Here is a 25,017-nt window from a genome sequence, read left to right as displayed (position 1 = left end):
CTTTATTTGTCTGACTGAAGAGCACTCTATAATTAGTCTGACAAGCCTAACATCATCAGTTCAACATTCTAAAATGTTAAAGCTGTGTTTTATTTGTTAAACAGATAGTATAAATAATAAAAAAGCAGTCACTTCCATAAAATTATAGGTAGTGCCAACCCAGAGAACCAAGAAGCATCACTGAATTCTATCAGTCTCACAGATGATCATCACAGCTGTACTATTTACAAGGCTATCATATGGAACAATATCAAACCAAGATAAATAGTCAGAACTGTACTGCTTACAGGGCTGCCATATGAAACACTGTCACTCTCATAGAATAGTCACAGCAGCACTATTTACAGGACTGCAATATGAAACTATGCCCCCTCTGTACTACTTTCAGTGCTGCAATATGGAATTCTGTCTTCTATGTACTACTTACAGGACTGTCATATGTAATTCTACCCTTAGGAGGGTGGCCTAATGGTTAAGGTGTTTGCCTTCGAAACACAAGGTGCAGCGTTTGAGTCTCACAAGGGATAATGGGCTAGGCTTAAAATGGCTCGCAAGGGCAATTAGCCTAGTACTAATCTATAAATCTATATTACAGACAGGGCTGAAATATGGAACTACATCCTTTCTGTAGTACTTATGGGGCTGCAATGTAAAACTCTGTCCCTTCTGTACTGCTTACAGAGCTGTGATACTGAGCAGTGCCTAATCCTATACTACTTAAAGGGCTGCCATATGGAACTTTATCCACTATGTACTACTTACAGGGCTGCCATATGGATATTTGTCCATACTGGCCTACTTACAAGGCTGCAATATGGAACTATGACCATTCTGAGCTACTTACAGAGTTACCATATGGAACTATGCCCATCTCACAGAAATAGTCACAGCTATACTGCTTACAGGGGTGCAGTGTGGTACACTGACTATGCCACAGAAAATGGCCTCACTAATGAAACTGCAATGTGTCACAAATCAAAGGCAACACTGGATGTAGAGATACCACAGGCAGGGGAGAGTTACTACTGTGTTACAGGTGAGGCAAAAAGGACTCTTTCACTGTAGCACTTCTTTTGCTGCCCAGAATGCACTTGCAGATCTCCCTATATGCAAAATATCTATTTTCCTGTATGCCCCTCACTCCAAAATGGTTGGGATAGTTATACTGGATTTCATCTCTTGTTTTAACCTGGTGAGTCTTAGCGAGTCAGCTATGGCATATCAATCTCATTCAAGTTCACATATTTTGGTCTCTAGTCTTGAGAAAAAGAAGCAAAGAGGAAAGTGATTCCCACTTCCAGATGGGTGAGAAGAAAGGCAAGCAAAGCAGGAAATTCACTTTAGTGCTATTGAGGTGCGGAAGACTTGGGTAGGCATTAGATAACTGCAGATCATTTTGTCTAGGCTGAATTTATCATAGTGGAGGATGATTAGCACTAGCAATGTAGCTCAGGCTTATAGTGCAGTAGATAGGAACTTCTAACAATTTCATGGCTATTCAGGTAACACATAAAGGCAAATGACTGAGCCCTCAGGACAAGAGACACCATTAGAGGAAGTGATTTATGTAAATATTATTTAAAGGCCTGAGAGGACAGGGGAAAAAATGAAGAGGACTGAAAAGGTATGATTAATGAGTTGATGTGGGTATTCAGTGGGTGCCCAGTTCTAAGGCTAAGTTGTCCTCTTCATAGCCTTGAGTCTCATGTGTATGATAGGTAAGTAAAACACTAGGACAACTGCAAGGAGGTTGCTTATGTTTTTTGCAAGAGGACATAGGTACAATGTTGTAGCTAGGTGGATAAGAAGGAGTCATATTAGGTGGGACTAGGCATTTAGACAAGACAGCAGAGGGAACAACACAAATTAACTCACAAGAGAATTTTTTTCCATGTTGTGAGTAAATAGTGAACACCTAAATGGCGACTTTTTTACTGGGGAACAGTATGTGTAATGGTTAAGTAGTGATGACAGAGCCAAAAGATACAGCTGTTAGGGTGTGTTGTGTAGAAGAGAGGTCACAGACTGGTGGGTAAGCAATGGTGCACATTTCAATTTTGATGGGGAAGGAGGTGAGCAGTGGAAATTTTATTGATATCTGAATTATAAAATGGAGGGGAGAAAAGAAAAAAGTTACAAGAAACTGTCATTAATTCTTGTAAATAATTGCAGTACCAAGACAATTGCTATAATAGGTCATTTATTAACTGCAGAATCTGAAGAGGGGCAAGGTAAGGACAAGACCTAGGAAATATCCTCAGAGGAATGGATACCAAATGGAGGGGTATGCAATGACTATATAGAGGATAACAGTTACTAGCCTTACAGTCTCTGGTTGGTAGATAAGCCAGGTCCCAACTGTTTGATGCAACAAGGATAAATTGCAGAAGGTGCCAGAAAAAAGCAATAATACTTGAGTCATGAGCATTTGATTGTTTTATTTTGGCATTGATTTCTCCCGTGTAAATCAATTGCCTTAATTCATAGAATTGATGGAGAATGATTAAGATAGTATCATAATAAAAAATGGAAAGTAAATAAATAAATACAAGGGGAAGGTCAGTGATTAGCCAGAAGGACAGAAATCACCTAATAGAGTTCGGGAGGGATATATTTTGGTAGGATGCTCATCTATGTCTACAATGGCAACAGTTTGAGAACTAAGTAAAAGCTAGCAAAGGGTAAAATATGAGAGACTACAATATAAAAACAAGTGGGGATAACCAGAGAAAGCACTTCTATGGTAAATTGGAGCAAGAGACAGGCAAGTCATGCTGGGATATGGGTCTTAGACAAAATGGTAGGGCCTGAATGGAAATAGGCCATTATATATTTGAAGGAGGAAATGGTGGTAACTATGTATAGGCCCTGAAAAATGAATAGTATTCCTTTTTTTTTCATACACCTTTATTGAATTATTCCTGGTAAAGACAAAGTGCTAGTAGCTGGCCATGAGTCTATATAACTGGGCAATTTAAAAGTGGAGGATGATAATAGTAAAATAATCAGCTCAGTAAGTGAGTGATACAGAATGCTGAAACATTAAATGGCAAAAGGTGAAAATTATGTATTGGTATGTAACAGATCAAGAAATGCGGAAAGAATGTGTCTATTAATAAGGCACCTTGAGTAAGAAGTGGAGTGCTTATAGTTTGAGGGTAGGACAGGTAGCTGGTTAGCGAAGAATAATCTGTCTGGGTGGGTTTCATTTGCTGAGATAACCTACTGGGAAGTAAGGTTGGCTAATGAGACATTGTGCCTGTTCAGGGGGATGAGGCACCATGTAATTCTGTTCAGCAGTTATCACTGCCTCCATGAGTTTTCATAGTTGGCTGATTTCCGAATCAGTCACCACCAACAATAGCACAAGGGGGCAAGAGGCTGAGTGAAGCAGGGAAAGGGCAAAGCCTAGTACATTTTAACAAATGAAGAAATAGTAAAAGAAGATAAATTAACAGTGGCAAGGACTGTAAAACAGTGTGAAATCAGTCCCTTCATTATCTATATAGTGGACTTCTGCAGTAAAACACATGGGGATGGCTATTCGGCTGCTCAAGGACACAGCTTCTGAACAAAATGGCACAATGTGGCTGAGCACAGGGGCAAATATTAGTGTCCAGGCAGAAGTCTCCATATAATACATATGGATAATCGTAAATGGCAAGATAGCAGAAAATGATGAAAGACTTGCAATAATGAATAACAAGTGAAAACTCAGTAACCAGAATGCTGAAGAATGATTTAATTTAAAGAGGAATGCTAATATTAAATTTTGAAATGTTTATGGGGAAAGTAGAGAATTGAGTGATTTCAAGTAATTGAAATAATCTGCAAATATGTGCCTCTTAATAAATCCCTTAAATGGCAATTAGAGTAAGTGTGTTTTTAAAAGAAAAGAATAACAGGTGAATAACAAAGCTGATCTTACTATTTTTGGTTAATTCTAAACTATTGTGACTCAATATCAATTTAAACCTTTCCTTTTCCACCTTAATTCATCACAACTAGTCAAACGTCATCATAACTTAGATACAGTCATTCATCCATTTCTTCCTCTTTCCCCAAGACATGAAACTCTAAATAAATTCTAGACTAATGGAAGACATAAGAAATAGAAATAATTTTCATCAATGCTTCTCATAAGTGTTGAAATCCATTTCTCAGACTATAGTGTGACTACATATTGTATTCTGAACCCTTTCTCCTTCCCTGGACATAATGACCAAGTCTGACTGTTCAATTTGTTCTCTTTTCAAGAGTGTAGATGGGTATCAGTAGCCCAGAGCAATCACTGTATAGTAAAGTTTCATTTTTTCTTTTAATCTCTATCAGCAATGCCCTCATCCAATGGATTGTGTGCTGTGACATCAGCTCTATAGTTGTGAATGCACAACCCACTGCAGATATCTGACAGCACCCTCTCCCTCTCAGTGAGTCCATATCACTACCAGAAGTCTATAAAACAGTGTGGAATCCTCAGACCTTTCATACAAGGTAAAAGAGAGTGAGCCACCTGCTGACACTTGATTATTTTTTTTAATCAAATTAGGTGTCTGGCACTCAGGTGGCTTGCCAAACCTGTGAGCCTGCACTGCAGATCGAAGTTGTCCATCTGTGACATTGGGCTGGTTTGTCGCTGCTCACTTTCTGTATGTTATGCTTTTGATTTCAATGTGACTTTCTCACAAGCAGAGTAGTTTACATCATGAATTTCAGTTAACACTTAATCTATACAGTGCAGTCCAATGGGATCTCAGAAAATGCCTCACCCAAAAATGCTTGCTTTCTTCACTGGTTTTTAACCTCCAGGTCAGTCTCCAATACAGTAATAGCAGTCCACATCTGAGATACAAGAAGCACATATAGCTAATCAATATGACATTATTGAAATATTTACACATGAAATTGTAGGTACATTCATTGATTGTCAAATATCCACGCAGTCCCCATGGGACATAGTGCATGCATTACAATAGATATCTGGATTTTTAATCATTTCAGAGAAATTGGAAGAGATTTCAGATCCAAATTAGACTGTTCATAAAAGCATACCTTTTTAACTGTGTTAAGTAGTTTGCATATCACCTTTCTGTTTTGAGAACAGAAACATGCTCATGCAATGGGCCCAGTAATAAATCAAAGATGTCCTCTTTTTCTCATATGGTCACTTCCATACTTATTTACGTGTCAAAAATCAAGTGGATAAAATAATATTTCTGTCTAAATATCTGCATTAGAGTGGACTGCTGTGTATAACTTCTTTGTACCTCATGGGTCTCTATTAAAAGTCTATAACAGACAGCTGCATAGATTTATTCAGATATGAGTAATATGAGGAAGTGACACATTGGGTCTCCTTACCTAGACTTTTATGCCAGAGCTGTGTTTCTAGCAGTAAGTATATAGAGTATCAAGCCAAACTCTCAGGCTGTGTAGAAAATGTAACACCTGCCATTTCCCCACCTGATTAAAGCAACATCCCCAGCCATCAGGGCCATGACTTCCAGACACAAATCAGTCTGCATCACATGGCATATATTTAAAAAAATACCCCTTTGGAAATGTAGCTTCTTTAATCCACCCCATATTGCAGGTGAGATACATTTTTTTTTAATTTATGATTTCAGCCAAGCTCTCAAAGGCTCCATCTCCCAATGGCAATTAATCATTACACTGACATAATCAATACTGAACAATTAAGCAGACATTTTATCTCAATGTTTGTGTTACTATCAATTGCCCATCAATCCATAGTGATCTGGTTCTCCCTGGATAATACTGGATGGAGTCTCTGCACATAATAAATATAATCAGTGAAGCCAGATCATGGATGACTTTATGATCAACATGTTTGACCTTCACTCGAATTAAGATACTATCTTATTTGTCAAAATATCTGCCACAGGTGAACTGAGACATATCTATAAAAACACCGGGAAACAGTATGTCTGGAGAAGAGCTTGCAGCTCATGTATCAGACAAGGCACAGTAATGCAACACTCATTTGTTGCTTTTCTTCACTGTAGAATATAGCAACAAGCTCTGCAACATCCCTTGTTTCTGTACGTCTAATTGCAAAGGTATATACCTCTCTTGTTTTCATAATGTGTCTACAATATAACACACAAGTTAGGGAGAAAGTCTATGTAGGTGCAAACTTTACGTCAAGCAAAGAAAAACAGACTTCAAAGAGTAAATAGTAAGTGAAAAATAAGCATTTAAATACTAAAGAATAAAACCAATTAAACAGCTACCCAGTTATTTAGTTATTTATTTATTTATTGTTACACGGCTAGAGCAATGGTCAAATCTGACAAACTGCATGCTCAGTCTTGGTTACAAACATAGTAGTAATAGTAAAGGTAAGAACACTAAATTGTTGCGGTATATGAAAACAACACAGTTCTCATACATCTATAAATATATGCATATTTACAAGAAGTGGTTTACAAAGAAGATTGCTCAAGAGTGCATAATCAATAAATGCCGAGGCTAGGAAATATCTACGTAGAGACTGGAGTATTAGATGGTGATACCAACAGTGGTGTCATAAGTGATGTAATTGTGGTCCAGCCAAAAAAAAGCAGACATTGAGCTCTAGCATGACAGGGGATGCCAGCAGGGAAGACAGTAGTTGGCAGTAAAGAGAGCAGATAGCAGTGAATACTGTAAGCAACAATAGTAAAGTGTATTTACAGGAAAATCGGATGTTATAAATCAAGGAAGAAATGAATAGGACAGATGTAGAAGCACTGAGTACAAATTTTCATGTTAGAAACGTTAGGTGAATAGGCATTCAAGGCCTTCCATGGGATACATTTTCACTGTGCAAACATGGGAGTTAAGTGACATAGTCTGTGATCAGACATTGGCACTTAAATTACTCAATTAGGCATTGTTTGAACTGAGGTCCTAAGTGTAATCTATGAGTTCTATAAGACAGTGTGGTTGTGACTGTTGTAGTTTAGGAGCAAGAATTGAGAAGCTGTGGTTTGTGGAATGAAGTTTACTGGATGGAGTTATTAGAGCAGGGCCATCAGTGGATTGGTTTCTAAGGCTGAAGTGTGGCTTAGATGCAGTTAGTCTCATAACTGGGAGGAGGGAATATCATGGTGCAGGAATCTGAAAATAAGAGAGCCAAAAAGGAGGTTGGGTTTGTCTGCAATAAGAAGCCAAGTGGCCTTTTCCAAGGTGATGCAGCAATGTTCATGGCAAGGGAAATTGGTGATGAAATGGCAGATTTTGTTTGAGGCTGTAAGGTGGTAGTATTTTTCTGTGAGGCAGATGAGTGGATGTGTAGGCAAAATTCTAGTTGTACAAGTAGAACACCTTTGTAAACATCTGATTCAGCTGGTTATGACAGGACTTGAGATGTCTTTTTGACCCAGAATAGTAGGTAGTTGACTTGTATCGGACTTTTTGCATGTCATCTTTGAAGTTGAGGAACTGGTTAAGCCAAATGCAGAGGTATCTGAATGAAATGGTGGATTCAAACAGGTTATTGATTAGGTCTCTAAGACTGTAAGAGTTAGTAGCTTTAGTGAGTCTCTTCTTACTGACAAATAGTATGAACTTGTTTTTTGGGGGTTGAAAAGGAGTTATTTTAGAAAAAAGTCATCGGTTTAGTTGTAGTAGGTCAGCTTGAAGTTGATTTTGGATGATATCTTGAGTAGGGTCGGATCAATAGATAAAATGTTATTATCATTTAGAAGGAGTTGTAGTTGAGGAAGGTCAAGGGGCAATTATTTTTAAAAATGGAAAATAGTACAAGGGGCAGAATTGAACTGCGAGATGCCACTGAGAGTGTGATGGCTGAATATGTTGAAGAAGGTCAGATGTTAGCTGTGAAAGATTGGTTGGTAACGAAATCTTTGAACCATTGCTCCAATGAGGTTACCTTTATGCATATTATTGAGGCTATCATCAGTGAGGGTCCAGATCAGTGCTTTTCCTAATTTAACCCCTTAACTTCTAAAGTGGCTGAATGTGCTTTAATAGGGTATGCATATACTGTGTAATGAGCCTTTCAGAAGGTTAATCAGTTTCAAAACCAACTGCATGACATGCATATGCAGGCAGTACTGGTAACCAAATAGAGCTGTTCAAATAGAACATGCATCCAGTGGGATAAGCATGCTAACAGGAAAAGCCACAGTCAGAACAGAGACCACAAGAATCAACAATGTTGTGGGAGCATTGTGTTTATAATTTCTTTAGCTACAACAGAAATACAAACACCTTCTACTCTAGCAGATCACTCATGTAGGTCCATTCTTTTGTCCGAATCCACAAATAATCTTTAAGCGATGGCTCAATGTCTGTGGAATGGAGGATCATCAATAAGGGGGAGACAGGTGAAAACAATGGAAAAAAACAGGTCCTACAATGCCAAAACCCAAATCCAAAACAAACGTCTGAAAATATTTAATTAGTTGAACTTCCTACTTTCTTTATTGCAGCCTTTTGTAATTATTAGAAGATATCAGTTTATTCCTACAAAAATTCCTCATATTTGGGAAGTTTCAACTTAAATTTTGTATCTTACTAGCAAGATAATATGTAAAATTAAGTCATTTTCTTCACTTTTATACATAATACATCTGCAGAGATAATAACAGCTGGTTCTCCAAATATTACTTCTGACAGCACTTTAGAGGGTATTACTTTTATAACAGAACAAGAATCATTTGGGGAAAGTGATGCTAGCTCATTGTTTAATATGGAAGATGTATCCTTCACTGAATTGCCTCTGCCTGATAATTACACCCATCCAAATTTAAAACAATGTTCTCTCAAAGACTACAGATGTGAATTTTCAAATGCCTAAGCAGTTAATCTTTAAAAATATGTATTAACTGTTCAAACTTTTAACTAAGTCTGTGCATAATTTGACTATAGTACAGTGGTAAGCCTTGGCAGACTCATGATATGCATGTACACATAACTTAGTTGTTATTAAGGAGGTTAACAAAGGGAAAACATAGTAACTAGGACACAATTTCATTGTAATGTTATGGGAATGAAACTTCTGAGTAATCACACCACTTGCTAATTTCTCCCCGGCTACCATACAGAGGTTTTCACAACAGAATTCACTGATTTGTTAAAGAATTTCCATAATAGGAGCAATATGATCATCTTCAGTGAAATAATTTATTTTATTTATTTATTTAATGTGTTTACTGGGAAAGACTGACTTGGAATAGGCCAGTTTTCTGCCTCTTTCTCCGGAGGCCCAGAAAGAAATGATTCAGCTGCATGTCCTCGTAATGTGGAAGGAAACCTACATGAATGCAGGGATGACATGCAAACTCCACATAGAATGCAACCCAGATGAGAATCGAACTGGAGGACCTCTTGCTTTGAGGTGACAATGCAAACTGCTGCACCACTCCTCCGTATAATTCTAGTATATCTGTACTTTTCAGGGTGTCTAAATTACATAATCCCATTTCTAACCCTCCCACTTATGCTTTAATATCCTTGTGAGGTACGTACTTTATAGGTTCATAGTATATACTAGGTTAATGACCACCAAGGCTTTTATAAGTCTTGCCATGCAATCCAACCCTATTGTGTCCCTATGCATCAAGGGCATTTATTAAAAGGTGGTATATTAACTAGGACATTTCTAGAGGTTACTGTCTGCCTCTGTCTATCAGAGACATGGGGGAAAGACTCGGGTGAATTTCCAATTTACCATCCAGTGGTCAAGGTTACACTTAAATAGAGTTGAGTATAGACTCTAGTCTACCACATGTGGATGGGAAGCCTGTTTCAGGGCATGGGAATCCTCTTATACTCATATCTGTCTTGCCAACACATATTATTTATGTCACAAGCAAAATTTAAATCTTCTAATCTAGTGGTTCTGATGCTGTTTGGTTTGCAGGTGTGCAAAAGATTCATCAAAGCTGAATCCAAAGATGCTTTATATGCCAGACATACATCGCCTCTCAGTAACTTGTAGAAGACTGAATATAGAGATAGGGCTTTAAGGCAATCCATATAGGACAATGTGTTTGTACCCTAGATTTTCCTGGTAAGGAACCTCTGTGGGCATTCCAACTATTTTTTATGTCTGGTCAGGCACATGCCAAAGGGGGCATTATACTCAATGATGGGTCAGATAAAGGTCGAATAAAGCGGCACTATGACTTCCTTGGACCTGGATGCAATGACCGTGCTTATAAGTTGGATGACATAGAATGATTTTCTTATTACCATCACCACATGTTGTTCTGAGACCGTATTATTGCCTACATATCTTCCTAGATTCCTGAAAACCATGCCAACTCTTAGGGGTGCCTTATTTATGTAGTAATTAGCTTAGGTGACAGTTTCCCCAAAAGGCACTATAATGCATTAATTGGCATTGTGTTTTACTAGAAATAGTTAAACTTTTAAAATATGTTCTTTTCTTTTTTTAAACACATTCCTCTGTATTAAATAAGGAATTCAAGCAATGCAGTTTAACAAAAATCTGAAACCATATACTTCCAGATGATTTTCTGCATCCATTTTCACAGTTGTTGCTATCCAAAATTTATAAGCAAAACAGGGTATTATTAGTTGGCAATGAGACTATCTTTGTGTTATTCTAGACATTCGAGCACTATATAGTAGCACTCCACATCCAGATGGTATACATGTGTGGCATACTGTTTGCAGGATGGACATCAGGAAATCTCTATATTACACCTTTATTGTTATTGTTTCTAGTCTATGTATTTTGTCTTTGATAACAAACTGCATTTTCAGCGATAGGGCGTTGCAATTCTGATGTCTTTATGAACCATTTAGAAGAAATATATATATATATATATATATATATATATATATATATATATATATATATATATATATATATATATATATATATACACTACTGAAAAATAGTGAAGCTACAGAAATTTAGCAATTTTCCACTTTAGCTCATAGTGGGTTATAGAATGAAACACCATGGAAGTTTTGATCTTATAATGGATTAGTTAATTGTTTAATTAGTTTTATCTTAAGTACGTGAATATTTATTTTTCACATATTGGTTAAACTTTCAAGAGTCTGTATTCATTGTGTTTGGTCTTGTCTTGAAGTAAACTTTGCATCTGCACATAGAATTTCTGCATAGTTTGTGTGCTATATTATATTGTGTCTTTTTAATGTGTCTGCCTGCAGATAGCAAATAAAAATCATCAAAGTATTGGCATAGTCTGAATACCATTTTAGGTCTGCCTTGAAAAAACACCATAGGCTGTAATAGGACTAATCTGGTTTACAAAAAAACAAACAAAAATAGCAGGTAATCATTTCCAATCTAATAGTCATTATTCCATCTGCAACACTTTAAAATTAGACAGGTGCATTAGAAACCTGGTACTTATACATTCTTCGGTCTATTCATATTCACAAGTTGTACCTGACTCCTACAACAAATCAGTGAACATTTATCACCATCTATGGAGTTTAGTAATCAAGCTGGAATCAGAAATATATTGATAGGTCTTTCATCCATATCATGCATGCACCACACACAAACTTATGGAGAAAGTAGGGGTCACAACCCCAGAATAAATGTTTGAGAGATGAGAGGAAATCAATGTACCTGAATAACACCGACATGAACATGGGAAGAATATGCAAACTCCACAAAGGAGGAACCAAATCTGAGAAAGAACCTCTTGCTGTATGTTAATACACACAGGTGGATTTCTAGACGATTCCATCCTTTTAATGCATGAGTACATACACACACACACACACACACAGACACACACACACACACACACACACACACACACACACACACACTTACTTAGTGGTGCATCTATTAAACACTGTGGATGCATCCCCATGCTAGCCCTTTGCTTATTTATTAAATGTATTTATTTGTTTGATAACTGGGTTAATGACCTGGTAAAAGATAAGTTTCAGACATTACCTGTGCCATGTGACATAGCAATGCAATCACAATTGAAGAAAATGATCAAGCCACCAGCAATTTTATTTTTTTTATTTTATTTATTTATTTTTAACAAACATTAAACAATGTAGGAAATATGCAGGAAAAAGGTAAAATGGTAGCAAATAACAGAATGAGTCAATAATTGCAACTGTTACAGCATACCCACTTGAATTTACCTAAAACTGCTTATTTAATCAGGTGTAATGCAGGAAGAAGTGCAGGTAAAGAAGATTTATAGGTTCATAATTTCATATGTGTTTACTAGGCTAACAACCTCAAGGGACTTTTTAAGGCTAGTGATGCATCCTTAATCTCTTACAAGTTCTGGTACCCTTGGCAAGTGCAAGTAGGGACATGGAGATGAAACATTCACAAGCAGGGGCCTGAGAGATGAACCATTTACATGCTGCCTGCATCCATTAGAGACATAGGTGCCAAACCAGGAATTAATTTTTTTTGCCCATCCAGCTGTTACACTTGACTTGGGTTATAGAGGAACTCTGCTTCACATGGAAGGGGAGCCTATTCCAGGGAAAGAGTAGTCTCTGGGATACATACCTGAATCTCTAGCTTGCCCTATTTATATCACTAGCAAGATTTAAGTCTTTAGGATGGGTAACTCTAGTGCTGTTTGCTTTGCAGATATGCAGGAGGTCCATCAGGATGGGGTCCAACAATGCCTTTTATTCATGGCATAGATCTCCCTTCAACATCCTGTAGGAGGCAGAACACAGGGCTAGGGTTTTCAGGTGGTCTGCATAGGGAATGTTACTTGTGCCCTGTATTCTTTTAGCTAGGAACCTCTGTGGATGTTTCAGTTGTTGGATGTGTCTGGTTAGGCACATGCCAAAGGAGGCTTTGTACTCAATGACACATCTGATGAATGCTGAATATAGTGGAACGATACCCTTCTTGGACCTTGATGCCATACCATTTTTTATAAATTGCACAACATAGAATGTTTGCTCACTACTGTAGACACATGATGGTAAAAAGCTAAATTGCTGTTTACATGTGTCCCCAAGTCCTTGACAACTGGGCCAAGTCCTAGGGCTGTATTGTCACTATGATAGATACCAGGAATGGGCAACTTCCCAAATTATACTATTATGCATTTCTTGCCATTTAATTTTAGTCCATGGCTCTTACACAAGTTATTTGTCTGCGGCGGTTCTTCTTGAAGAACATTAGTGTCAAGTAGGGGAGACTATGACTGCTTCTAATTTACAATAATTTGCAAATTTGGTCAACTAGATGCTCTTGACATTGGCCTTGACTTCAGAGAAGTAAATGCCAAAAAGGAGCAGTCCTAGGACTGATCTCTGAGGGACTCCTCTTGTGACTGGCTTCTTTGTAGAGGTGACTTTCTGTGAGCCAGCTGGCTATCCATCAGGTGACATAAGGGTTTATACCAAAACATTTGAATTTATCAACAATCTTTACTGCAAGATGAACACTTGTGCTCAAACACAATAACATGCTTACTAAGAAGAAGTGGGACTGTTTTGGCGGTTAACCAAGCATTTGGGAATGCTTTTAAAAGCAATTTTAATACTTTTAATAAAATACTTTATACTTGGAATAGCTGTGGAGTAGCAGTGTGATTTTTCCTTTATTTGAATATTTTTGCTCACCGCTACCTTGTCAGTGAGTAGTACATCTTTATAATAATAGTAGTTTACAGAGTCTGTAGATGGCCCACATTTGTGCAGAGGGATAACTGTTGCTGGTCTATATTCATGAAGCACAAAACCTGTTTGGAGGCTACAGTTAAACAGTGATTCCAGACAGCCTGATAGGTCATGTTTCATTCTATTTAGAAGGTATCCCATGATATTGTCTGGGCTGATCAATGCATTGTTCTTGGTCTTAGAGAGAGTGTTGAGGACCTGTTCCCTAGTGATAGCAGGGGGAGTTATATTTGATAGTATTTCCTGAGTGGAAGTAGAAGTGGACAGAAAAAGGTAAGGTTACAGCTACATTTGTCGAGTGGTTTGCTATATCTTCTGTCTCAGTGTATGTGACTCTATTAACAATAAGCTCTGCACAGAAGTGTGCACTTCCTTTGAGATTGCAGACGTAGTTAAAGAATGTCCTGTGGTTGTTCTTGGCCTGGAAGGCCAAGTTTACTTCAGTTTTGGCTTTGTTAGACTTTCTTTGTCTTCAACGTTGCTTGTTTAGTTTGATGAGAATGCTTTTATCCTGCAGTGTGCTACATCTCATAAGTTTTTACCATGATTTTCTTCCTTCTGTTATGCAGCCTGTTTTTTTAATCAGTTCTGTACTTATTTCTGGTGGGTAACACTGCCTCTATGCAGCTATTAACATGCTTGTATAGGGTTTCTGTAAGTAGTTCTCTACAGGCAGCAGTGTTCTCATGGTTTATGGAGGCTTGACATTTTGCCAGGTTGTCACTTAAAAGTAGGACATTAGTTTTAGAGTAGTTCTTTAACATTCCAGGGTTATTTCCAAGTTTTATTTTTGCTTCAAAGGAGACTATTTTGTAGTCTGACCTTACCAGAGAGGAACTTTCACTAGAGCGTGTACAGTGCTGACTCGTATTAGTGGGCCCAGATCCAATAAGTCTGACCCCTGGTGGGAGTACTGAAAATCTGGTCCAGGAAGTTTGTATTTACAAAATCCAGGAATCTCTGTGCCTGTATGTTTGCTGTCATATCTGCATTAGGGTTAATAGCGGGGCAATTAAATTTGCCTATGAATATCATATTGGTGAGCGTCTCTGGTAGGATTAAATATGTGTTATGGCTTTCTTGAGTCAAAGATGGAAACATATAATTTGCAAGGAAGTGGTATTGGATTTTGCATATGGTGATTTGAATGTGGAGAAGCTCAAGAGCATTGTCCTGTCTGACCAGCCTTAAGGTATATTTATTTTTGATGTAAATCGAGACACCTCTGCCTTTAGTCCCTGTCTGTGTAGTAGCTGTTCTAAATGTGCACAAGGCATTATAGCCTTGCACTGTCAAAGTACTCTCTGATGGTAGTTGGACTGGACTAAAGTTAGAAATATAATAACTGAAAGAGGCTGTAATATCTAACCAGCATTTTTAAAGAAAATTCATTTAAATGAATGCATTAGATATACTTTTAGCTTTTCTTAAAAAGAGAAAGATTTTTAAGTAGACATCTCTGGTGGGAGATTGTTCTATGCAGTAAGGGCAATTTTGTAGATAGATTTTATACAGAAAAATAATAAGAAGCAGACTGAGGCATTTTAGTGTGAATTTCTTCTAAGATCATAAGATGATTCAAGTACTATTAATTAATTGGCATGAGGAAGGCAAAAGCATTCAATTAACCATTTTATTTATGTGTGTTTAAAAGGTAGCTAGACATGGCTGAAATAGGAAGCCATTTTGGTTGTTTAATTGGGGAACAGTGATGTTAAGTTTAACTAGACAGATTAACATAACATAATATTTTGTTTTAAGTAGTTTGCAGTTTAGTAATATTATAAGTAGACAGCGATGGGACAATGGGTAAAGCCTATTCAGTTCTCAAGAGAAGTACATTAATGGTACTGGTTGTTCTTGCTTCTGGAGTTAGAATATAGGAAATGCTGTCATCTCCCAATGTTGTAAACTTTGGAGGTAAAAAAATCTATGTGATTATAAATAGTAAGAGGTGAGGCGTTACATACCTGGGGATTCCTATACAAAGTCTACATGTTTGCGTGATGAGCAGCAGCACTAATCATCTATACATGCCGCGCATCATGCGTACATGCATACAAGTGTGGTTTCATGGCCAGAAGAAGGTTTACTATTGTAACCTGGAAACTGCATGGGTTGACCGGTCACATGGTCGACCCGAAATCCTGAATCCAGAACAGTGAAATTTCAGCCTGGTCGAAACTGAATATATTGACACCTATAGTTCGATGTATTCAACCTAGCAGGAGGTGACATCAGTCACCCATGCTATGCACCTTCAGGTACCATGACATTCCATAGTCAACGGAACGTGTATTTTACTATTTTCCAGGAGGGCAGGCCTTCCCCATACACCCCCTGCAACTTATATATACGAACTCCGAGATTACATTACAGTGAGAAATGGACTAATTCATTGTTCCTCATTGAACTGCAATCTCGGTGTACAATGCCGAACTGAGATACTCAAACTACACTACCCACTTGCTGTAGTGTAGTTGATGTACTTTGAATCAGCATTCTGCCCATTTGAAAGCTACCTTTCGACCATGTGCCAGTTGACAGCAGTGACTTTGTGTATTCAATTGTAAACCTCAGAAGAATCCTGTTCTCTAAGCCTTTTAAGGGGAGTAGAGGATCAGGGAAGAGCAGGAACCAAAACCCCTTGAGGAGGCTTTAAGGACATTAAAGCGGTAAACAGGCCCTGAGTAAAGGCCTGCCACTCACTTTGTAGATCTCTAGGAGCAGAAGAAACATTTTTAATTTTTTTTGTTACTTTTTTAAGGGAACGTCCCCTTCAAAAAACTGAAAAGGCTCAGACCCAAGACAGCAGTTGAGAACTGTAGTAGGAACTTTTTCCCCAACTAAAACCTGAGGAACTCCCCTAGGCCCCTCAGAAGAAATCAGCCATATTTCCCCATAAAGGTCCGCGATGGATACCTGCAAAGCCTCTTTGGACTTGCTGTCAGCCGGACCATTACTGGTCTCTGACACAACTAACACAATCGTGTCAGAGAAATCCAATAACACAGCCAGGTGAGCCTCCTGGTTTATAATGACCTTGGGAGAAAGACCTGGCAGAGGCTGGTCAGTGGAAGATTCTGGTTGTACCTTTTTCACCTTCTTCTTCCCTAACAGCTGACCCTTGGGGCAGGATATTATGTCTATTGTATCTTTATTGAGAAGCTTAAGATGTTGGTTATCAAGATAAATGGAAAGGGAAGAGAAGAAAGTCTACTGCAAAGGGATTTTGGAATGAATGCCTGACAAATAGAACAAGATGTGTGGTTGTGACACCCATGCCCTGGCCCAGCAATCAAGGAGCCTCAATTCTCACCCCTAACACCAGAGAGGGCATCTCATATATGAGGAATGGATAATAAATACACACAGTAAAGTGCAATTTCCCTTAAGAGCACACAGAGATCACAGTCAGTCCGAGGCTGGTCACTCCCTTGCTCTCCAGATCCCCAGTAAGACTCCCCACTGGCACAGCTATAGGGTCCAGATCTCAGCCAGCTGGGCAAGCTAAAATCTCCAGCACCCTCTCTGTCCAGCCAGTGCTTTGTGTCCCTGCCCAAGTAGCTGACACATACAAACTTTCAGATAAGAGGTTATACAACCACACAGACACTTCTGAGGAAGGCTGGCACAGATTCTCCAGCTGTGCCCCTTTTACCCAGATTATACAGTAGTACCAGCTGCCACCACCCAGCTAATATTATCAGCTACCCAAAGGCCCTTAAAAGGGTGTCCAATTATTACTGTGCAATATTATTATCCAATTGGTAGTATGACTAATCAGTCAAGGCTTATTTAGAGTGACTTGGACAGTAAGCTCTATAAATATGCAATGTACTCTTAGAGCTTAACTTATCTCTACACAAAACAGCCACAGTTAAAAGGTTTTAAAATGATTAATAATAAATAATTAAAACCATAAGACAATACTTTCTGCTACACAGTGCTAGTCAAAAGAGTTCAGAGATCACACAGAAATACATAACATAAATCAGTAGTACAGTTCTGACATCACAGAAAAACACTTAATCTAATCATAGTTCCTAGCTAATCTAAATGAAAACACAAGTCTAAGTTAACTTACATGTGAGCAAGAGGCAGTGCTGTGAGTTGGATGATCCAGACAAAAATGCTTAATGCCTTCTGATTCTCTCTGTTTAAATTGAAACTGCAGTTCTGATAAAACATTACATCATTTCACACTTTCCTGGTGTTCCCAGGCTGACAGAAACTGCATTTACATTCTTTTACACTTAGGCAGAAACCAGAGCAATAAAGGACATTCCATATGTAAATTCTGGTCATTAACTTTAGCTTTAAAAGAATAGGCAGGAAGCCTTCATCTAGCCCGGCCGGAACAGAATTGTAAACATCAAAGGCAGTCATGAAATAATTTTAATTTCAAAGGACCAACAAGAAATGCTTGACTTAGCTTTCCTCACAGCAGATAGCAATGTTGCCACATTGTTTTAAGTTCAACTTTTCACAGCATATTCTTTCATTTAAAAAAAACAAGCTTGTAGTTCAACATTCATATTTACAAATGATAGGATTATCTGCACAATTCTATCTGACTAGGCTGGCAGCCTTCACAATGTTCATGAGATGCTCCTAGACAAAAAGGACACTAATTGTGGTGGCCTTTATGAGGAATCTGTCTCCCTCACTGGCATTTACCTATCCTGGATGACATTAACTCCAAGGAGCACATAAAAATAAGAAAAAACAAAATCTCCACTGGGGCACTTATCTGCAACTGCAAAAGAAGTCAGCAAACATGCGTAGGTAGTCACTGGAGAATGAAAATGTGCTCAACTGGCAGAAAATGGATGCAGCTAAACAGGCTGATGGTAAAAAGATACATTCAGACTGGCGTCAAAGAAGTTCTGATTATGGCAGATCTGAATGACAAAAAATAAAACGACCGTGAATCCAATTGATAACCACACCAGAAATGTGGAAAAAAAACAGCAAAAGTCCAGATAAAAATCCACAGAGTTTATATTAGTGAGGGATACTTTTTTTGTTAATAAAAGGGCACAAGTTTCAAGTTAAAGAGCATTTCAACTGTGAGTCTAGTTGGATAGTCTGTATTGTCTGTTGTGATTCTTATCCTGCTTTTATATAGGTAAAACCTCCAGAAAACTAAATGAGAGAATTTATGAACAAGACCTGGAGGTTAACTAGGCAAAATCTACTAATACATTGTACAGACACATACATGCTTGCCCTAGTCACAGATTTAAATTTACAACTCTGGACTAGATATAAAGAGACCCAAGGGGCTATATTATTGAAGAACACTTGTTGGTTAGGGAATTTATTTTTCAGTTGAAATTAAATGCTACAGTGCCCACTGGGTTGAATGAAGATTGCTCTAGTAGACCTTTATTAAAGTTAAAAAGTTTATATATTTAGTATTTTTTTAGAATAGATATTTTTTATTTATTTTTTTAAAGCTGGTCTTATGTAAATATACACTCAATATCTAATAACTTAAGGGGCTGTTGTCCAAACATTAACCCATTTATCATTCAGAGCCATACACATCTGTTTTCATACTGTTTTACAGTATATACTTGTGTTTTTGTTTATCACTATGTTCTACAAATATAACTTTAAGTGTTTTATTGTTTTATTAAATTGATTGGTTCATTGGATGTCACATGATTAGTCTGAGATGTAGTTAAATGGCTTGTGTTTTATTAATGGCAGTTCTGAAAAAGTTCCACTTGGGGATGAAAGCTCTTAACTGTCTACAATAAATCTGTGGAGTTTTATCTGAAATGTAGCTGTTTTTTCCACATTTCTGGTGTGGTTATCAGATGGCAGGCCTGAATGTCATCTTTATGCCCTATGCTACACAAGGACCATTTAAGTCATGTTTGGAGTACCTTTTAAAAGCAACAAGCAGTCTTTGGTAGACTGGCTTGGCTGTACATTTGGGCTTCCATTGCAGGGAATCTCATCTGTTAAGAATACTGCATGAAAGGACATCTTTTGTGCATTGTTTGATCAATGAAAGCCTTTCTGCTGTTTCCTGTGACCTTCTCCATTACCATGGCACTAGTCAAAGTCTTGATATTGTGAGACATAGATGACAGTACATATGTGGCAGTGAAATGTGAGACAGTTGAATGTATCACTGTAATGCATTACTTACTATGTTCATTGTCATATATGCATTATGATTAATTTCCTATGTCTTCAAGTTGTTATTCTCCAAAAGATGTTTAAATGCGTGTGCTAAATATTGCCTTCTGAATTTGCATGCAGCTTGGCAGCATTAAAGTCACTTTCATGGTTTAAGGAAAAAAGTGAAAAATGTAGTTTAGGCTGCCTTAGCTAGAGCAAACAAGCCCTGTGGCATTGCATGGCCATATGCGCTCTAGATAGTACTAAGGGAAGAAAATACGCCTGACAGTTAGGTTTCTCTGTGCCACAAGGTGTAAGTGAAGTGAAGTGAGCGTAGAGATAAAGGACATCTGAAGCAAGGTTCAGATTCACTTAAATTATACTTTTGCAGCGGGTGGTCTAAATACATATTTAATTACATGTTGTGATAACATTTTGTTATTTTTTTATAAAGACAAATATTTTCCTTCCTGCTAACAATATGTAATCATTAGTCTGTCCACTTTCACATTATTTGTCATAAACTAAAAGTGTGATAATGTGTGACAGAAAGTACATTTCTGGTGTTGCAAGGAGATGTGAAAAGCAAAGATTTTTCACTTGAATGCATTTCCTACTCTGGTATTTGCTACATATACCCTTCCATTATATTTAATTTGCTTTCTGTATTTTTCTCAATCATATATTCATTTTCTGATGCCTTTTCAACTTGCATCTCACTCAGCAGCATAAAAACATACACTAAGGAAAAAAGTGAAAATGTAGTTTAGGCTGCCTTAAGTAGAGCAAATATGCCTGGCATCATTGAGCAGCTATTGTCAACAGAGTAGTACTTACTTCATAAAATGCATCTGACAGATGTCAAATTCTGTGGTGCAAGGTATAACTGAAGTGAACCTAGAGAAATAAGGCCCATGAAGCACTGTTTCAATCCTATGTAGAGATCACATTGCAATTATTCACAATATGTCCTTTTTTACCTTCTTTTTAAGGTTACTTTACTCTACACTTAGCAGAGGGCAAATAGGATTAATTACCTAAAGAACAAAGTGAAAAATTTAGATTAGGCTGCCTTAAGTAGAGCAAATATGCCTCGCATTGTTGTACTGCCTCCCAAAACAGGGACAGTACTTAGGTCATAAACTGCACCTGACAGATGTCAAATTCTGTGGCACAAGATGTAACTGAAGTGAATTGACAGAAATAAAGTTTATGAACATTGTTCAAATCTTGTGTACAGATCATGTTACAATTATTTACAATATGTCCTTTTCCCCTTATTTAAAGATTCATTTGACCTCCATTTGTCAGTGCACAAAAAGGGTTCACTATCTAAGGAAAAAGTGAACAATTTACTTTAAGCTGCCTTAGGCAGAGCAAACATGCCTAGTAATGGTATGCTTTCCTCACGACTCTGGAGAGTACTGAGTGGAGAAATTCCAAATGTAATAGAACTAGCTTTGTGACACAAGGTATAAGTGCAAGATACTTTTTACAAAGGGTGCAAGAAGGCTATTTTCACAACATTTTGGATAGGACTGTAACAGTAAAAAAAGTTGTTAATGTTAAACCTGTTTCTTGCAAGCAATTTATCAGTAAGCCTTGCATAATGAAACTTTTCTATTTAGCATATATTATTAATGTTTCACATATGACCTAAAGCTAATGTGTTTTCAGTTTTCCTAGACAGGACAATGAGTACTTTTAATATACAATTCACTTGCATATGCACGACGGGTGCAGTACTTTATACTGCATGGAGCACGCTGATTACACTCTGATATTCTGGAAAAGACAAATCAATTAAGCAGTGATGTGGTGTGAGATCTGACCTTAACAAATGTTAAGCACCCCCTGCTAAAGTTGTTAAGATCTGGTCCTGCACTAGGCAGTGAAATCTGCCGGTGTAAATCACAGTGGCAGAATAAAAGATTTGTTTCTGCCTACTGTCCATTTATAACATGCCCCTGACTTCCTGTTGTAAAACTAGAAAGTTACTAGAAAAACAGGATGTGCATTGGCATGGTTTATTGATATTATGAAGTCTGAAACCTAAATGTATGTCATTATTTAGTGTCTTCAGTCCTCAGTAATTTGTTTAAAAGCTATGGACTTCATGAGGAAGAAACTCAACATATGAAGCAAAAATCTGGATATTCTGCAAAAATGTGGACAGTTGAGAGGCATGGAAGTTGAGTGTAAAAATAAGGAAAAATGTTAGTGTTATATAACTTTCTGAAAGTGTTTGCTAAGTATTTTATTGCTTTAAAAGCCTGTAAAACACTTAGCATTTTTTACATTTGTACTGTAAATTATATTACATGGAACAGATAAAGCTCCATGCACTACAAAGAAATATGAGTGTTTAGCTGATGCTAGCCTAATATTATGTGTTTTCAACATGGATGCCAAGATTCACCTCTTGAACTTCACTCTCAAGATGAATTTGTTGATATCCATGTCTCTAATGCATAGTAATGAGGTTATTAGCATCACTGAACCACTCATAATACCCTGTTATAATCATCATGACCCATCGCATGTCCCAACTATGTGTTTAAGATGCTTATGTTTTGTGACGTATGCATGTAACATAAATTGACCTGTATTAATCAGTACATTCAACTGCATCCATCTGAATCATATTAACTAACAGAAATAATGACTGTTACATAGAAATGCATTTCAATAAATAATTACAACCAAACACATAGACCTCTCTGTAGTGTATCTCCATTCATTCAGAAATTACTATATGTCTAATCTCCATGCTGAAAAGGTAGCTCTCCTATGGCAATGTCAATTCATAAGGTAACTTTCAGCATTTGTATCCTTTATCAAATGGGTTTGATTCCTGGATGTTACAATAATAATTTAACACTGTGTAAGCCTCACCATAACAATATGTCATAATTAATCATCTTCCACCATCCACACTGCAACTCTTAAAAGCCATGCCATTGGTGAACATTAGAACCTATGTTAATAGGTTGAAGATCACACATGCCAAAGCTCAGTGTCATATCTCACACCTTTACTGCTATGTGAGTAGTGTCAATGTGTCTCCAAAGGAGTCTATCTGCTTTCAACTGTGCAAATGCAGTGGGTACTAATACCCATCTTTGTGCAATGCCAGTAATGCACAAGATCTGAATTGGTTGCCAATTCAGATATATTTTGTTAGCTTGACTTTTACAGATATGGCTGGTGATGATAAGAATGGTACTAAATGTAAAGCACAAATGCAGGCTGTTGAGGAGTCCAGAATTTTTGTGGCACGCCTTGTGAAGCCCTACAGCTATAGTCTGCTGCAGGTGGATTATACCAGGTCTCAGTATCAGGCTGAGTCTTGGAATAGCTTAGCCTAGGTTGTCTCCAGTGCAACAGGCATTTCCCATAATGGGAACAATGTTGTCACCACTATAGTGACCTTAAGAAGCACAGGCAGTACCTCCTAAGCTGATTTGAAGCTGAATTTAGGACTAAGAATATCCCCTGATGTGTAAATATACTGACCCATAACCTTTCTATGGTCAGGCATTAATTATCTAGCCAACCAACACAGTTACTCATTATGTTCTCATATATATTTCTTTTTGTTTTTGTGCTATACAGCTGCACAGGAGATAGTTGCAAACTGTGAGGAGCACCAGGAGGCATTAATTTGCCTCAGAGAGGCATGGGGTAAGTATGACTTATGTAAAAATTCAAACCAAAATGTTATTTGCATTCCCTCAAGTACTACCATCTCAAGCAGACATACCTCAACTTTTATCTCACACTTGCATGCCTTCCCCAATAACTCTAACTGCTTGCATTAGGCAGTTAGAGCACTGACTTTACTTTATGTAGGATCAGTACCCACAAGCAGAAATTTATTTTTCTTAATGGAAACGTATTTGTAAATGAATAGCAGCAGTACGTCAAGAAGAATTACATTATGGTAATTGTAGTTACTAAATTAGAATGCATAATCCCTGTCTGTCATAGGGAAATAAAGGCTGACGTGTCTTATATCATAACAGAGATGTGTTTATTTTATGACAAATAAATCCATTTCCATCGTGTATGGATGTGTTAAATGTGTGCAATAGTAAATTATCATAATAGTTTATTTATAAACAATCATATAAACAATAAATAAATATTGCTAAACTTTATTTGAAAAAATATAATACTGTGACATGCCATATGTCTGACTATTATTTTTTGTCTCCCCACCTTTTCTCTCTGTTAATAAATTATAACCCTCCCCCCAAAAAAAATCTGCTGTTTGCATAACTTGCTGATGACAAGTTAATGATTAACAGCAGAGATGGGTGCAGACCTCTCCTGTGGTGCTTCTAATACACTGCTCTCTAGACCGTAAAACTAGATTGTCAAAAAGTTTGGTGCCCAACATGTAAGACATTTGTGTGTATGAGACTGTGTGTAAAACTTGGTGCTGTGTTGTCTTCTCCTGAGAAGAGTACATTTAACTGTTCTCACAGCTCCCTTATTTCATTTTTTACAGAAACATCCTGGATGAGACACACTGATAAGGTCATTCTGACAAAAGCACACACTCTCCTTAAGAGTCAGACATCTCCAGTGGCACTTGCAGCTGATATAGTGCTCTCTAGATTGTGTAGCTGCATAAGTAGGAGGCTCCATCCCCAACACAGAAGATGTGTGCCTGTGTGTAACACTTGCTTCTGTACTCACTTTTCCTGTGAAGAATGCATTTAACTACTCTCACAGCTCCAGTAACCAAATGTTTACAGAAATACCTGTATGAGACATACTGATGAGGTCATCCTGACAAAAGTGCACTCTGTAGCTTTAAGAATCTTACTTATCCTGTGGTGCTTGAGACTAATACAGGCTTTCTAAATTGTGTAAGTGGATAGGTAGAAGGTCTATTGCCCAACGTAGAAGGCTTGTGTGTGTGTTGTGTAATGGTTGCAGCTGAAAATCAACTAAATGTGCACACTGCTCCCTTATGCCAATTTTTACAGAAAAATCCTCTGTGAAAAACACTGATGAGGTCATCCTGACAAAAGTGCATTATCTACCCTTAAGAGACAGCCTTTGCCTGCGGCACTTGTGATGAGTACATTGCTTTCTAGATTGTGTAACTAGGTGGGTAGAAGGTTCAATACCCAACCTGGATGACTTGTATGTGTGTGTGTGTGTGTGTGTGTGTGTGTGTGTGTGTGTGTGTGTGTGTGTGTGTGTGTGTGT

The sequence above is a fragment of the Protopterus annectens genome, chromosome 2.part1 (genome assembly GCF_019279795.1).
Source record: "Protopterus annectens isolate FY-2018-M chromosome 2.part1, PAN1.0, whole genome shotgun sequence".
In the NCBI taxonomy this organism is placed as follows: domain Eukaryota; kingdom Metazoa; phylum Chordata; order Ceratodontiformes; family Protopteridae; genus Protopterus; species Protopterus annectens.
Note: the sequence above shows the minus strand (reverse complement) of the source record.